Here is an 18,304-nt window from a genome sequence, read left to right on the forward strand (position 1 = left end):
GGGACCCCGCGAAATCTGCTCCTGGAGGAAACTTTATCGAAGCAATTTGTTTTGAAGATAGACCATTACAAATGACTGTCAGGGGACCTCATGTAGTTTTGTGGGGACAGACACGCCACTCGCTCTGACAGATTGTCTTCCGAGGTGAGAGCTGGATGGAGGAGGAGCACAGATTTGTCTTGTCTGTGCTTACCGTTCTTCCTTCTTCCCACAAACACATTGCCTGACCATCCAAGTTCCGTAAGCATGGAGAAAGCGTCATGTGAATTTTTCCTCTGCTAATGGAAAAGTTGAGGTCCAGTAAAGTAAACAAAACATGCATTTGTATCCACAGTTTATCTCTCATTGCTATGCTTGTTGATTTTTCCTACTATCTCCCTTTTGTTTTTTGTACTTTGATGAGTTAAGCACTTTTAAACTTGTCTCTACGCTACAAATGCAGTCTTCAGTAACTGAATACCCATACAAGTGTCTCCGCATGAAATCAGTTAGGTTTCACTTCTTACTGCCATCAATTAGAGCTCCTCCCATATTTGCTACAGTTTCCTTGACTTATCACTCTGACGATTCACCTTTTTCACTGTCACTCCTCTCTCTCTCTCTCTCTCTCTCTCTCTCTCTCTCTCTCTCTCTCTCTCTCTCTCTCTCTCTCTCTCTCTCTCTCTCTCTCTCTCTCTCTCTCTCTCTCTCTCTCTCTCTCTCTCTCTCTCTCTCTTGATACCTTTCCAGCACATTCTTTCCTCCCTTCACAACATGGGAGTTTCCATTCCTTCAGTCCTTCTCTTCTTTATTCTAATCCTCTTTCCCTTCCACTTGACCCTCGCCCCTCCTGTCTCCTTCACTCTTCATCTCCATTCCGACCTCCCTTCCTCCCTCCTCCCTCCGTCCTACCTTCTCTCCCTCACTCGCACCTCCTCTCCCTTTCATCATCTCGACGCTCTCCTTTTATCATCCGACAAATCCGAGCAGCGAGCGACTTGTTACCGCCGCCGCTGTGACGGTCGGAGGGGCCGCGCGCCGCCCGTCACCCACCGCGCGCCGGGGCCATCAATCCCGCTTCCGCCGCCCGCCCGCCCATCCCAGCACCCTCGGGGCTCGGGGCTTCGGGAGTTCAGAGTACAGAGGAGACCCCGGGGTATAGGCAAGACGTTGATGGAGGGACATCACTAGAGACCCATTTCTTGCGGACCGCCTAAGCGGGTAACATTTTTTTTTTTTTATTCACTTGAGTTTGATTTTTCTTCATGAAGTTTATTTCGTTTGCCTGGCGATCGGATGGGAAGAACGGATGAAGGAAAGAACCTCATAGTGTGTTTGATCCTCCCTTGTTACCTGGCTCAACATATTTCTCGCGCCAGGCCGGGGTTGACGGTCAGACTGTGACGGTCATCTGTCGTGCGGTGGAGCGAGGTCGGGGCGTCGCCGCGCCCCCCGCCGGTTATTTATTGTTGTCCCCGGCCACTTGTGCTCAACGGGCTCACAAATGGTCCGCGGACTATATTTCTTCTTAGTCCCTAACGTCGATAGTGAGCAACGTAATGACAGCTTTAAGAAGTTATACCCTTCTTCCGAGGCACAATATATATATATATATATATATATATATATATATATATATATATATATATATATATATATATATATATGTGTGTGTGTAATTCACCTCTTGGTCTGCTGCGGGTCTCTCTCGAGACAGCCAGCCGTTCCCCTACGAAAGGAGCTCAGAGCTCGGTGACCGATCTTTGGGGAGGACTGAGACCACTCACACAACACACCGCGACAACGAGGTCACAACTCCTCGCCTTACGTCGCATACCAATCACTTCTAGGTGAACAGGGGCTACACGTGAAAGAAGATAAACCAAACTTATCTTCACTCGGTCGGGGAATCGAACCCCGGTCCTTCTGGTTGTGAGGCAGACGCTCTACCCACTGAGCTACCGGGCCGTGTGTGTGTGTGTGTGTGTGTGTGTGTGTGTGGAACCATCCGTTGGTCCACTTATGTTGCATCTGCTTTACTGTAATCGAGCAGACAGTGTGAGGCAAAACTATTAATAACAATAATTCCTGTACAACATGTGATAACCTGATTATAAACATATACAAGGTTATAATCGTCATCATCATCATCGTAATCAATTACGAGTCGTTACCTTGTCTATGGTCAACGAAGGAGGAAAGAAAAGGGAAACATAAAAACTAGGGAACAATGGCGCCCGTCTCAGCACATATTAAGCAGACGGAGCGCTATAAAACAGGCCCCGAACATCCCTTAGTAGCCCCCATCACAGCACACTTCACAGCATCATCTCCTCCCGCTTCTCCAGCAGCTTGCCGCCACGCACCCCTCCTCCCTCTCTCCCCCAAGACGCACCTCTCCTCACACCGCCTTCCCCTTGCTTCACCCGGCACATCTTCCCTTCATTCCCCCGGCCGAGGGCTGAGGCTATGGGTAAAAGTGATATAATGGGGAGGCATGGGTCTGGCACGTCTCTCGCCACATACATACCGAATTATGGCGGCTTACTGAGAATATGTCATGAATTGCAGATCAGCAAGGAGAGCCATGGATCATTTAGGCAACGATTTGGCTCAGTTTATTGTCGATTTATTCATGAGAGGACGGAGGAGGAGGAAGAGAGCTAGGGGAGAGGAGCTGGAGGAGAGGAAGAAGGAAGCGTGATGGAAGCGAGGAGTAAATGGAAGACAATAAAGTAACAAAAAAACGTTCCTTCTGCGTTGTAAACCTCGCTTTGTTGGGAGGGGAAGAAATATCTATATGGAGCGTTTCCGTCGAAGAAGGCTGGAGGCTCTTCGAAATTCATGGCATATAAATATTTCAACACGGGAGATGGAAGGAGGCGAAGAAGAATGGGGATAAATTTATGATTACAATACTTTTTTTCTCTTTTCTTATGTGTTCATCTACGAATTTGTCTGTTCCACCACAGTACACGCGTCTCTCAAGCCTTCACTCCTTCGTTTATTTATCCTTTCATTGCTGTTCGTTCTTGGATTTCAGCCCACACTCACACTTATTCTGTTTTTAGACCGTGGCCAAGGATTACGTCATAACAGAAAGGTTTAGACAAGTTTTCATAATCCTTCTTGTTCTCTTTGTATCCGGCTTCCTCTCCTCAACATTTCCATCTTTTATTCATCCCTGTTATCTGTTCTTTGTTCTATCTTATCCTCAGTCCATTATTTTCTTCCATGCACGGATTTTCCTTTTATACGGCATATTAAAACATTATCTCTACCTTTCCGTCACTATGTTTGTTTCCATCATCCTCTATTTGTTCTCTATTCTTCCCTAGTCTTGCGATTTTTCCACTTCTCTAACTAAACCCTCTGCTTTTAGGCCTTTTCCTTCAACTACTGTCTCCCCTAGCCCCAATAGCCCCACTCCCTATATATTCTCCCTTTTCTCCCTCTCCCTTTCTCTCTAATCCTTCCTCTTCCTCCTCCTCCTCCTAACCCGTCCAATTCCTTCCCCTTCATGCCGGAAAACAGTCCGACATGAATAACCAAACAATATGTGAATTTGTGTATCATGCTTACACACCGCATTTATTGTCCCCACAAACATGGACTCGCGCAAGGCTTTCTCCCGCCCTGCTGGCCACAACAGGAGGCGGCAGATATATTGGTGCGTTGTAATGCAGTGGCTGGGGGGCGGCGTGAGCGGCTGGCGGGGTGGTGGAGAGGGGGAAGGATCAGGGAAGGCGAGGAGTAGGGAGGAGGCGAGGAACACAGGGTTTGAAAGAGGGTACAGGAGAATGGTGTGTGTGTGTGTGTGTGTGTGTGTGTGTGTGAGAGAGAGAGAAAATAATGAACATATGGTGTTTCCTGGAATATCGAAGGGAATGTATAGAGGACTGTGTGTGTGTGTGTGTGTGTGTGTGTGTGTGTGTGTGTAGAATCATACTAAAGGTCGAGAAACATAGGCCCGTCTGAGTAACGTTTTTTTATATAATATTCAACAACCTCTCTTATTAATTTTCTATCCCACTTCACCATCTATGTCCCTCCGTTTCCTCCTCTTCCACTTATCTCTGCCCTCCCTTCCTTTCTGTCTCCCTTCTGTTTTCTCATCTTCCCTTCCCTCGCCGTGCCTCGCCGCTGCTTCATCCCCGCCACCAGCGCTGTCCTCATGCATGCAAATCTGGGAGGCATCAGACCACAATCTCGCGGAGTTTCCCAGTCAGATAGAGAGTTCGGCTTTATTCGAAATCGCTCCGGAATGAGAACACTTCCACCGCTGTATAGCATTCAGCGGTGCAGGTCAGGTCGAGAAAATAAGCTTTGTGTTCTATGAGGCGTTATCCAAATTAAAGGTTCTTCTATATCGCGTTAAAAGCCAGCGTTATGTCTGAGTCGTACAAGCAGTGAGATGAGACACGGGTTCCCGGCCCCATCAGGAGGCGAGAGGCTTCGTCCCTACTTCCCCTGTCGGTGAATATATTCCTGCTTTTGCCGGTTGGGTCAAACTTGTGGGAGGCGGCCTGGTGTTGCGGCACCTGACCGGCCAGCCACCCCACCAGGTTTTTATACCTTTGGTGGGCTGCGTGCGGTGCCGTGTGCTGCGGTGCGATGCTGTGCTGTGGGGCGTGTTGTATGTTTGCTGTGACGGGTAAGATTAAACCATTGCGGTGAAAAGCGTTTGGTGCGGCATACCTACTATGTTGTGATTTTCTGAGGCCATTCTTGTCTGTTGCGTCTGGCAAGGTGTGATACGTGAGGTATTGTATCTTATATTGTGGTTACTGGCGTAATATTATGCTTTTTCTCAACACATTGCCTTAGCAACCTCAGTTTATAAATTGGTTTATACTTCATATACTCAGGTTTTTTTTTAAACAAAGGAGACAGCTCAAGGGCACAAAAAAGGAAACAATAATGAAAAAAAAAAGCCCGCAAGTATGTAACAATAATTGCCCTTCCTTTCCACCGTGTTGTTCTTCCCATGGCAATAGATGCCTTTTCTTGAGTTGCTTCTGCGTTTCCCTCACGAGGCTTGAGAATGCTTGAAGTCTGCGTTGTGTCCGGCGCTCACCTCTTGCCGGCATGTCTTATCCTCTTGTGTCTTGAGTATCCGCTCGGGTCCCCACCTGCGGCATGTGTACACGAGGAGGCTTGCTGGGAGGACCTCGTGAAGGGTTAGTCTCCTTTTAACACACACACACACACACACACACACACACACACACACACACAGGAAGGTCAGGCGTGGAGAAGACAGACATACACGAGAGAGAGAGAGAGAGAGAGAGAGAGAGAGAGAGAGAGAGAGAGAGAGAGAGAGAGAGAGAGAGAGAGAGAGAGAGAGAGAGAGAGAGAGAGAGAGAGAGAGAGAGAGAGAGAGAGAGAGAGAGAAAGCATTACCTGTGGAGGGCGGCCAAGCACGGCAGGCGTCCTAACAGGGCCTCAGCATCAGTATTCCCTGCCGGCCGCCCCTCCCCGCCCCGGCCGCACCCCGCAATCAGGGACGCGTGGCTGCAAATCCTGACGCTGCCTGTTTGTCAGTCCTGCCCGAGGCCACACGGGTCGGCCACCTCCCCTCGCCGCCCCCCGAGGCTCTCCCGCCCCCTGCGTGCCGAGGTGCCTCCTGGCGCTGCAATGTGTGGTGCGCGGCTCGTGCGGTGTTTTGCTGCTGCTCCGGAATGATTTGCCTTCACATTTTTACGCCGTCCTGTCCGTGCTGTTGCCTGTGTTTTCCGTCCAGCTGCTTCATAATACTTAAAGAAAATATGGAATATAGTTATGCATCTGTTATCGATACTGTTATTACTACAGTCATGCGTGCTAACATGTTTTTTTCCGTGTGTAGATCTGATTTGGTTAGGTTGAAAGCAGTATTGATAAGAGGAACTCCCACTACATCAGTAATGGTAGTTGACTCTCGACTTTAGAAATATTTGATATCTTGTGATATTGAACAAAGTAAGAAAATACGTTGTCCTAATAACTGTCCAACCAAAATGAGCAATGAACATAATGTTACTAATGTCATGAATGCATTGTGCCCGACCAAGTTAATATTTCTGGAGCCAAGTCAATCGCTTTTATCCTTTCTTGACCAGATGACCCTCTTGATGGTTTACCATTCTTACAAGTCTCCCTGGCACAGCCACAGCCACAGCCTCATATCGGCCGCAGTTCTGCCGCCTAGTCACTTGGGGCACCCAGAGGAGGTAGCTCAACAGATGCCTCGCTAAATTCTATCTCATCGTAAAATCATGTCAAATCAGAAAAAAAATGTTATTTCATATCATAATATCTGAAAATTAAACTTCCATGGCATAATATTTTCATTATTTTGTGTAAGGTATAAATAAATTATCACGGCAGCAAATGATCAGCCAGAAGTTATAAACATTTCATTTTGTAATCACTGAAAAATATTTATGATTTATGTCTAAACTCTCATGGTAACATTTCCTGTGCGCGCGCGTGTGTGTGTGTGTGTGTGTGTGTGTGTGTGTGTGTGTGTGTCCGTGTGTGGGGGGTGGGGGGGGGGGGCGAATCTGAGGGCCCTCCTCGAGCCCTCCCTGTCGACGTGATTTACCGCCAGTCTCCGGCCCTATGGTGGCGCTGATTATTAAAACGCTTACACGGCCGGCGTGGAGGAGGGCAGGCGAGGGTGGGCGGGCCGGGAGACAGTGTGGCCGGTCACTACGAGACACTCACACATTTTATCTCGAGGCAAAATGACCGTCACTCCTTGGCCCAACCGCGGGGGGCAAGGGAGGAAAAGAAAGAGGAGGAAGAGGAGGAGAAGAGGAAGTAGGAGGTGAAAGTGGAGGAAGAGATGACGTAAGAGGTGGTGATGGTGGAGGAGATGAAATAGGAGTTGGAAGTGAAGAAGGAAGAGAATACGAAGTAGAAGGCAGGGGTGGAGAAGGAGGGAGTGAGGAAGGAGCTGAGGATGGAGTGAAGAAAGACGGTCAGAGTAAAAGAACAAAAGGGGAGAAATGAACAATCGTCTGGCAGAAAAAAAAGGCATTAACCCCTTGACTGCGGATTTCCTAACAGAAGACATCACCAAGCTACAGAAGTGGAACAAAAAGTGTCTGCTACAATTCAATGAAGAAAAATGTTAAGTCCTGCAGCTTGGGAGGGGATATCCAACATACCAATACCACATGGGAAACACTCCACTATCCACCACAGAGGCAGAGAAAGACCTGGGACTGTATATTACCAGGCTACCAGTGAAAGCGAAATCCGTGCCAATCGCAGCGGACAGGTTAAGGACAGAATAAAGGCAATGGTGGACATGAAAACTAGGCAGAGGTAAATACACCGCTCACCATGTTTCATTTCTTGCCAAACGAAGCCATAATAAGGATATCCTGAGAACTCCATCTTCCCGCCGTCCTTCCAACAGTCTCATGCAGAGGTGAGTGAATTCAGATATCTAATTCATGAAAAAATGCAATAGCTATGCACGTGTTTCAGTTGTAACAGATTGGTTTGCAGCGAAGATAAAATTAGTCACCACACACATTTATTTAAAAACTTTGTAGAATATCCTCTCCACGTCACTTGGTCAGTTTGTTGTCTGAGAGCGTATACTTGCTGGCTGCAGTAAGTCTCCTATCCGCCAGCTGTTTCGGATGAAGTAAACGCGCGGCCATTCCAAATCTTACGTGTCAACATTTATACTAATGGTATTTTCGTCCCAAAACGACGCTAACTCAGTCCAAGCACGTGCTTACCAATGCCCTGAATCAATTATCCTAGGAAGCCATGTTTTAGTCACCTTTGCATCAGCTCGGTGATGGAGCGGCGCGAGTTGCAGGTTTTCACATTTTTGGCTTAATTTGCAAGGAATAAAACAAGGTGAGCGATGATTTCTTCTTTGTTTTATGTTTTAATAGTTCGTATTTGAATTACGTGAATAAAATATTTTGGTACTCTGCTTCAAAGCGTTGTAGAAAGATAAAACGGGATGTTATGCACTTTCGTGTGGACCAGGCAGAGGAACAGACAGTGCTGGAGGGTGGGAAGATGCCCTTTAAAGATCAGGTGAGAAGACTTTTGACAGGTTAGCAAGCAAGACAGCCTTCTGGATTAATAAAAAACCGTTTTCTGTGAAGAGATACACGCAGAGAGAGAGAGAGAGAGAGAGAGAGAGAGAGAGAGAGAGAGAGAGAGAGAGAGAGAGAGAGAGAGAGAGAGATGGAAAAGGATAACTAACTGGCAGGCGGGCACACCGACTGACTGGCTAAACGACATGCAAACAGACAAATAGGAGAACCCACGCCGGCAGACCTTTACAGAGGAGAATATTGTTATTGACTTCCAGCCTTACCACCAACACAATGCATGTAAGGGAGACAACACAGAGGCAAGTCATGTTTCCGTGCTCACAAAAGGCTTCAGGCAATGTTTTCGGTGTGTAATACGCCCTTCATCCCTTAACGGCTATAGACACGTTTCTATCTTGACCTCTTTTCGAAAACTTTCCATTGAAAAATATGTGGAAAAAAAAGATCGATAAACTGTCCTGATATATCCCGAGTTTAGTGAAGCGACTGGATTCTTTGTACAAAAAAGGCCTGGCCGGCACTTAAAGGCCCAAACGCACCTTCACGTCCTTCCCTTTCACGTCTGGCCGAGCAAAAAGTTAATCTGGTGACAGTAAGCAGCATCGCAGAGCGGGGAATCAGGGGGACGGCATATCCATTACCGCCGCAGATCTGAGGCGGCGCGCGCGGCAGCCTCCCGCAGCTGATCTCCAATGCAAATGCCCGTCAGGAGTGAGGCGAGGATCGTCAGGGCTGCGAGGGAGGCGGCGAGGGGAGTCTTACGTATGCTAATTCACTTCTTTGTCAAAATTATGCTGTCGTTACTCTGCAGGGCGATGACTCCTCCCACGCCGCCTTTGTGTGTGGGGCTGGACATATTTCTCCTCCCGCGTAGCATCATCCTCTCTCCTCCTGCCTCCTCCTCCGCCGTTCGTGCTGCATTTCTGAGTCTATTTACTGCCGCCGGGGTGAACATCAAGTCCCGGGATGAAGCCAGGAGGAAGGTGCGTGGAGTAGATAGCGGCAAAGGCATCGTCAGATTACTTAGGGCGCCGGGCAGGAGTAAATCACAGCGCTCCCTCCCTCCTTCCCGCCCTCCCGCTAAGAAAGTGTGCCCACGCCTGAGTGAGCGCTGTAATCTATGAGGCATGGTTGATCGCCAGGGTGGTCCGCCTCCAACACAGAAGGACGGTGAAAACTGACGAGTGGTGTGGGAAGAACGCCCATGCTGGGAGGGGAGAGAAGGTTACTGAGGGTGGCAGGGAAGGCGTCGCAGAAGGGAGCATGCATATGGATATTTTGTGAAAACAGCCTCGGAAAAGCTGTCTCTGTCTCTCTCTCTCTCTCTCTCTCTCTCTCTCTCTCTCTCTCTTCTCTCTTCTCTCTCTCTCTCTCTCTCTCTCTCTCTCTCTCTCTCTCTCTCTCTCTCTCTCTCTCTCTCTCTCTCTCTCTCTCTCTCTCTCTCTCTCTCTCTCTCTCTCTCTCTCTCTCTCTCTCTCTCTCTCTCTCTCTCTCTCTCTCTCTATCTCTCTCTCTCTCTCTCTCTCTCTCTCTCTCTCTCTCTCTCTCTCTCTCTCTCTCTCTCTCTCTCTCTCTCTCTCTCTCTCTCTCTCTTTTAAGTTTGGTTCTCCTTTTTGTCAAGAGCAGGAGCATCTTGGGAACCAGCAACGAGCCAGCCGGGCCCTCGTGAACGTCCCTCCCACCGTTACCATGAGCCGCGGGTGAGCTGCTCAGGCCACTCCCGCAGCCTCCACACACGCGGGAATGAGCGCCAGCAGAGAGTTTCTGTCCCTCAAGGAGGTATTATGAATTCAATGAAGGTTTTAGAGGACCATAATCCCGCCCGAGCAGATTACTAGCGGTATATAGATCTGCTATAAAAACCTGCTGTTGATGACGCCGCGAGTTTTGATGCCCCGCCAGTCCCGGCCAGAGAGTTATTGACCCACGCTCACACGCACCTCCATTTTTTTTTTTCAAACCAGACTTTATTTTTTCTATATTTCTATACACATTAGTATTCCATAAATATCCGTGACCTCTAATATTTATGGTCCAGGGGAAAGAGGGCGGGAGGAAAACAACAACACACTTCACCCTGACTAACTGAAGCTTTAACTACAGATTTGCTGCCACCACATCTGTATACTCTGACCAAAGCCACTACTTACATTAATACTGCTGTCCCCCCTCCCCCCACAACCTCCACCACCACTACCGCTACAGAGGACGGGAGGCTCACAAGAGAGGCATCTGTCTGGTGTAGCACAAACCCGATTGCATGCCGTTACCAAATTACTGATAGGATAATAAAAATGGCTCAGCGCTCCACTTTGTTGGTGTTTGTCGCTGAACCATTTGGCCTAACAAGAGAGCTCCTTTTTTTCCGGCGCATCACAAATCCCGCGACTGTGGTTCCAGCTGTCCTGAAGCTCGGAAAACACTTCAGGTATAAATCTGCTTTTACACCTGCGATAGAACATGGATCACGGTTTAGCGGGCACGGCAGGACGCGATAATGGAGGTGGCGCTGTGGTTGGGCCTGAAGTGTGTGTGTGTGTGTGTGTGTGTGTGCGTCCTTTGCCTCCACGTCACGACAACCCCAAAACACTCAATAATAAGCTATGTCCCTTGTCCCTGTACTCTCCTACCATCTTGTCTACCGCCCGCGAACGTCCTCGTGTGTAGAAATATAATCGAGCGACAACCTTACAAGAGATAAATCCACAACGGGCAGTGAATCAGAAAAAAAATGAGTAAGAATATTGAGATTCGGAACTATGTATTGCTCGGAGGTGAACATGACTGGTGACACACGTTGCTAAGTATGGGTAAGGAATGACAAACGTATATATTCAAGTGTCAGGGTTTCCTTAACTCACTCACCATGTTCAGAATTACCTCGACAAGAGTAGTCGTCACCGCTACCATCATCACCAAATAAAAACTATACCAATCACCATCACCACCATTACCTTTCTCCATTATCACTATACCATCAGCGGCGTAACATCCATCACCGCTGCCCTCATTATTATATTATTTCAACCGCAGCCACCACGATCAGTTTACCAATAAAAACAGATCAATAATACGCCAATAATTCCAACAGCAACTTTTCCATAATCATCGCGCATCATGCAGGGGTGGTTGGCAACATTTATTGATTTATTTATTGATGCCATGTGTTCATTTATTTGTTTATTTTGCTTCCATCAACAAAGACGCCACGGGTCACCTGTCGGTATTCCTTCCTGTGTGTCCAGGCCAATCACTCTCCGCTTCCGCCTCCACCACCGCCTCCCGCCACCACCACCACATCCATCTCCACCTCTACCACCACCGCCACCACCACCACATCCATCTCCACCTCTACCACCACCGCCACCACCACCACATCCATCTACACCTCTACCACCACCACATCCATCTCCACCTCTACCATCACCGCCGCCACCACCACCACCATCTCCCGCCACCACCACCACCACCACCACATCCATCTCCACCTCTACCACCACCGTCGCCACCACCACCACCACCTCCCTCGCCACGTGATACAGAGGCAGCACCAGCAGTAGGAATAGAAGATGGAAAAGCAGTAGAAGTTGCAGCAGAATCAAAAACAACGACAGCAGCATTAATAAAGGAAAATAACATCAACAAGAACAGCTTCGTCATAAAAAATAACAAGCGGACAACAGCTGCAGCAACAAGCAACAGTAACAATAACAGAAGCTAGAGCAGAAATATCAGAAATAAGTATTATGAACAAGAACCCGATTAACAACAACAAAAAAAAACACAGCATCATCAGCGTCGTAAGCAGCACTTGCAATTGACAAAAAAGATGCAGTGCCCTTACAACAACAACAACAACAACAACAACAACAATTACAACATCAACAACAGAATAATTGGCAGTACGTCAAGGCAAGCAATAACAACACTAGAATATGAGAACAGCAACAGCAGTAGCAGCAACAACAACAACAACAACAACAATAGGAGCAATGGAAACAACAGAAAAACAATAGATAAAACAACAACAACAACAACAACAACAACAACAACAACAACAACAACAACAACAACAACAACAACAACAGCAGCAATGGAAACAACAGAAAAACAAAGGATACAACAACAACAACAACAACAACAACAACAACAACAACAACATCCCTCACCGCCGCACCTCCGCCGCCGCCTCCGCCGCCGCCAGACGCAGGGCTCGGCGGCCGGTGTAGCGAAACGGAACGATTCAATAATTGCGGAGCGCGGGTTTATGGCCGCATGACCGGTCTTTTGCCGTATTTGTGGAGTCAATCCCGAAATATTGGGTTGTTTTTGATTGTGTGCGCGTGTACCTCCGGCTCAGCTCGGATCGTATGATGGAATTTTCCACTCAGGTTAATCTCTAGTAAATAACTGAAGCTAACTGATTGCTACGGAGATTAAAGGTGAATGAATATGTTTGACAGCCTCTTCCTTTTGCATATACATCCACAAGGGGGAGGGGAGGCTGCCCCTACATGACACTGGCTCTGAGGGTGTCGCTGCTCTTGTGGTGACTCATAATTGGGGGAAACCTTGACCACAACCGCTGGAAAAAAAAAATGTAACAGTGATTTTTCTGAATTTACTTATATAGCTCTGACTTTTCTAATTTTTCACTGTCACGCAGGACAAATAAACTGTATGTCCACATCGCATTTAGCGCAATTAGTGCAATGGTAAAATAACGAAAACATATCTGAAAAGAGATACATTTGTTTATGATTTGCTTCATGTCGAATGTTCTCTACAGTGCCCATAAGTGTTGCTTGATGAGTTCTTCGTCTGACTTGAATGTCGTAGATGTTGTCACCATGGACAGTGGGGGCGACTGTTGTCCACACCTTCCCCTTTATTGTGTGTGTGTGTGTGTGTGTGTGTGTGTCGGTTTACTCCACTGAAGCAGAAAAGGGAGCTGTGTCGGGGTTCAGAGCAATGTGAGTTTACAAAATACTTTCCCTGTTCACTACAAATTGCATGATTGAAGGACGGTCATTAGTGCGACTTTTCCTTTAATCACATTCCCGTTTCAGAATATTAAAATCCGAGTCAATGTTTTCAGCAGTTCCCTCGGTGCGGAATAAGCCTGACTGTTGGCCTGCAGGGTCGTGTTCGCGTCGCTTGGGGGCTGAAACTCACTGGGTCCACCGAACACCGCGGACACTGAGGCAACTTTTTAGCGATACCGGATGGGCAAGGCATGTGACCACGAAGAATCCTGCACACACACACACACACACACACACACACACACACACACAAACACACACACTAATACGCCTGGAAGGTTTCTTTGGCGCGAGTCCGCTTCCTCAAAGAATATTTATCTCCACTTACACTGACGCCAGCCATTTCCCGCGGGAGGCTGACTGGCAGGACAGCTTGTCTTCCCGCAGAGTCCAATGGGAATCGTCGGCTCCGTCAGTTGTCTCTTTAAGCATCCAGGAATGACGGAGCGGTGTCTGATGTTGTATTAAGCCCACCGCACCGTAACTGAGAGGAGGAAAGCTTTCCGCGTTCAGCGTCGCCCAGGTGTATGAAGTGATATAACCGACTTTTCTCACACGTTCACAAGTACTTTTAGGCAGACACGTAACGGACTTTGCAATGTTTCATCACTGGGAATTATAGATGGTTGTACAGGCATCTTTATTTTTTCATACTGCAGCTTTGCATTGGGAAGTGACTGAAAGCATACTTCTCATAACATTTCTTGTGGAATATAAATGAATTTGATGTCACACAAAGTTCAATACCACTACCACCACCACACCCACACCACAAGCAACAGTCTTTACTATTCAACTGCTAGACAAAGACTTTCCCATCGTTCTCCTGCCCAAGTCCGTTTCTTGATTTGCTTATCATTAGAATATCCTTAACCTGTCTCTGTTCCCTAAGCCATAATGCTCGCTTCCTGGCTCTTTATGTTATCCTTTGTCATTATCTACTCCTTTCTTCTTTGCGCTCCTCCTACGTTTCCCTCTTGGTTATTATTTTTCTATAAGGCACCGAGTTTCTGAACCAAATATTAGGACTGGCAGGCTGCTAGGACTGTACGCCTTTCCTTGCGGGGGGAGTGGCAGGGTGCTATTCATGATATTAATGTGTTTATCAAAAGTGCACCATCTGAGCTCTCTCTCTCAATCAAATTATCTATATATATATATATATATATATATATATATATATATATATATATATATATATATATATATATATATATATATATATATATATATATATATATATATATATATATATATATATATATATATATATATATATATATATATATATATATATATATATATATATATATATATATATATATATATATATATATATATATATATATATATATATATATATATATATATATATATTTCTTTTTTTTTTTTTTTACTCACGCACACACATACACACACACATACATATATATGTAAGAGGAAGCTTTTAGCGCAGTATTCCGCATTCCCTCCCTTGTCCCGCAGGAGATTAATGCCGCCCCAAAGCTGGTCGTGCACTCGCGGGGCGTCGAGGCCCACAAATGCTTGCAGTGGCCCGGCGGCGCGCGGCGGCGGGAGTGGCGTGAGTGGCTGCCCGGGGATTAACGAGAGGCCGGGAAATATTTGACACGATTCTGGTTCTTACCGCGGCCAGTAATGGAGGGCGGGGTGGCGGCGTTGTTGATGCTGCTTTGGACGTGCTTGTTTATGACGTTGTTGTTGTCGTTTTTTATTTGTTGTTGTTGTTGTTGTTGTTGTTGTTGTTGTCAGTGGTGTAATATGGTGGAACTTTCATCTCATGTTTTTTTGTATTTTTTGGTGTTGTTTGTGTGAAACGCTGCTAAAGAAAAAAAAAGTAACACTCGTGGACACACACACACACACACACACACACACACACACACACGCTCCCTCCACCCCACACGTACGTCTTCTCACATTTTCACAAACACACCCTCCCCGCCGCCCTCCTCCCCTCGGCCATAACTCCCCTTCTCTTCCCCGCCTCACCACAGTTTGTCTCATCCGAGGTTCCAATCTACATAGCAACGCCTGGAGTCGTTCCTCCATAAACTCCGCTGTGAAATCCGCGAATCTCATCAGGACTGTAATATGAGTGTGGGATCAGCAAGGCTCAGCGGCTCTCATATGGCGCGTTTCCCAGATCTCGGAGGCGCCTCATGTCAACAGAGGAGTGTCGAGGGTAAGAGTGAGCAAGTGAGCGTGAGGAAGCGTGGCAAGAGTGTGGAGGGAAGAAGAGAGATCAAAGGGAGAGTGGAAAGGACGATAGAGAAAGGAATGTGTGAATGAGCGTGAGGAAGCGTGGCAAGAGTGTGGAGGGAAGAAGAGAGATCAAAGGGAGAGTGGAAAGGACGATAGAGAAAGGAATGTGTGAATGAGCGTGAGGAAGCGTGGCAAGAGTGTGATGGAAGAAGAGATATCAAAGGGAGAGAGGGAAGAACGAAAGGGAAAGAGAGAATGAGCGTGAGGAATCGTGGCAAGAGTGTAAAGGGAAGAAGAGTAAATATCAAAGGGAGAGAGGAAAGGACGATAGAGAAAAGAATGTGTGAATGAGCGTGAGGAATCGTGGCAAGAGTGTAAAGGGAAGAAGAGTAAATATCAAAGGGAGAGAGGAAAGGACGATAGAGAAAAGAATGTGTGAATGAGCGTGAGGGATCGTGGAAAGTGTGAAGGGAAAGGAGAGATACCAAAGGGCGGGAAGGAAGGAGGATAAAGAAAAAAAGAAAGAAAGAAGAACGCAGAGGAAGGACGACGGGCTCAGTAAAAGCATAAAGATGAACAGTTGGTAAAGAGAAAAAGAGATAGAGAGCGCAAGACGAGTGTGAACGAAAGAAAGGATACCAGTGGGCGGGAGGAAGTTAAAAGTGAAGGATCCAACAGAAGGAGTGAGTGTGATGGAGGTAGTAAATAGCTGACATATGAGGGGAAGCCAGAGGTGATGAGGGTGTCTGGCAAGGTGCAGGGCGGGGCTGATCCCGCAGTGGCCAACACCCCACCGGCCAGTTTCATATAGAAATACTATAGAGTGTAAACAAAGAGAAGCCTGGGTTGTCTTAAGAGTAACAAATTAAATATAAAAAACATTAACAAGGGTATATGCTGACTTTTACAATTTATACCTACTTCTAGTGGATGAGTTGAAAGTTTATAATTAATATTTTCTTTTATTCCTGCCTTTCATGCTAACAAGGAGCCAGTGTCCAAAGAAAGTGTATTTTTTACTAGTATGTGAGTACATTATAAATAAAATCATAGTCTCATTCACTGTTGGTCTCCTTCAACCTTTACCCAGAATTAAATAGATGGTAGTACATGAAAGAAAAATATACGAAAGGTATGTAAAAACAAATTTGTTACACCATTAGGACTTTATTCACTATCACTTTCTCTCCGCCTCTTTGACGACTTCTTGCCCTCCATGATGTCGTTATAACGACGCATTTCTCTGAGCAATGCTTGTTGATTCTGCAGCTGTCTTTCTCTAAACTCTTTGAGAGTCAGTTCCTTTTCTCTCATGAGAGAATCCAGATCTTGGTGGTATATAGAACACGGGTTCTCCAGCCAGATCAGTGATCAAAACGGATTCTTGTAAATAGAAGATGTTAAGACGTCAAGATTAAGTAAATAGAAGAGATAGACTGCGTGAAAGAGAGAAGGGATTCTAGCGGGTAAAAATGGGCGAAGTGGTGAGAGACGAAAGATAAGAATGAAGGAAATGAAGAACAAAAGGGAAAGAAGGATGATGGAATAGACGGGGACAGTAGATGGATATAACTAATGGAAGAAAGAAGAGTATTAGTTGAAATGGAATGGAAGCGAGGAAACTTTGCTAAAGACAGGAGAAAAAAATAATCGGAGGAAAAACTAGGAAGGAGGGAAAAATAGTAATAAAAAGAAAGGAACTACCAAGACGAGTAAATGAGAGGTGAAAATATGAGAAAAAAAACTTGAAAAAGGACGGGAGATGGTTGACCGATAAAAATAGGAAATGAGTAAGAGGAATTTAGGATCAGAAAGAGAAATGGAGGGTGTGGAGAACACAAAGGACAGGAAGGGATAATGGAAACTTTATAAAACATAGTGGGACTTACGGCAAGAACAAGTTTGGTTGATCAATGCAAGTGAAGCGATGAGTGAAAAAAACACATTTAAGAAAACTGGATAAAAATAAACAAGAAAAAATATTCAGGTAAAACTACAAATATATAAAGGCCGAAAATTTGACAGAGAGCAAGGGGTATGCAGTAGGAGCAAAGAGAATTGGAAAACATAGAAAACGTAATGAAAAGAGCTAACATCGAATGAAGGGATAGATGAATACAAAGAGAAACAAAGATTGAGGAAGCAGTGGATGAAGGAGTATAGAAGAACCATAATGTTTAATCAAAGATGCAGTCACCCAAATACGGCCGGTGCATCACTACCTATACCAATGTACATCACCGTCACTGCCCCCCCCCCACCCCACCCTCAGCTGTATAACAAGAACAGCAATGACGACAGCGACGACGAAATACCTGATTTGTTTACATTATTATTATTATTATTATTATTATTATTATTATTATTATTATTATTATTATTATTATTATTATTATTATTGCTATTATTATTTTTTTTTCTTAGAATTATTTTTTCTTTAATTATTATTGCAGATGCGCTGCTATGAGATACAACTTGTCGGTAGTGGCTCATGCACAAGGGACGGAAGCGCCAGGTCTGGAACACCTCACTCAGGTAAGGATACTTGCTGTGTTTATTATCATGAATGTTAGCTTGAAAACATATGAACATTATACCTTCCATACATCTCTCCAAAGTATAATAGCAATAATGTGTTTGAGTAGACGTCGGTGTGCATAGAATATAGTATGCTGTTGTGCTATAATGAATTTCCCATGTATACATCTTCCTTAACCAGGTATGAGTTATGATGTAGTGAAGCATATTTATTAGCTTCCTTTTCTGACGTTCACGATACTTGGCGCCACAGCATATCGTGTTTCTCAATCGCTTATTCTCTTCATCTTTCTCTTGTCTTGCCAACCGTCTGTATGTTCCCCATCACCATATCCATATTCCTCCTCTATGGCCTTCCTCATTTCCTCTTGCCTGGCAATGTTACCCAGTGTTACATTCTTTTCATTTCTATCTACATGATCCTGTATACATTAGTGCCTTACA

The sequence above is a fragment of the Eriocheir sinensis genome, chromosome 41 (assembly GCF_024679095.1).
Source record: "Eriocheir sinensis breed Jianghai 21 chromosome 41, ASM2467909v1, whole genome shotgun sequence".
NCBI classification, from domain to species: domain Eukaryota; kingdom Metazoa; phylum Arthropoda; class Malacostraca; order Decapoda; family Varunidae; genus Eriocheir; species Eriocheir sinensis.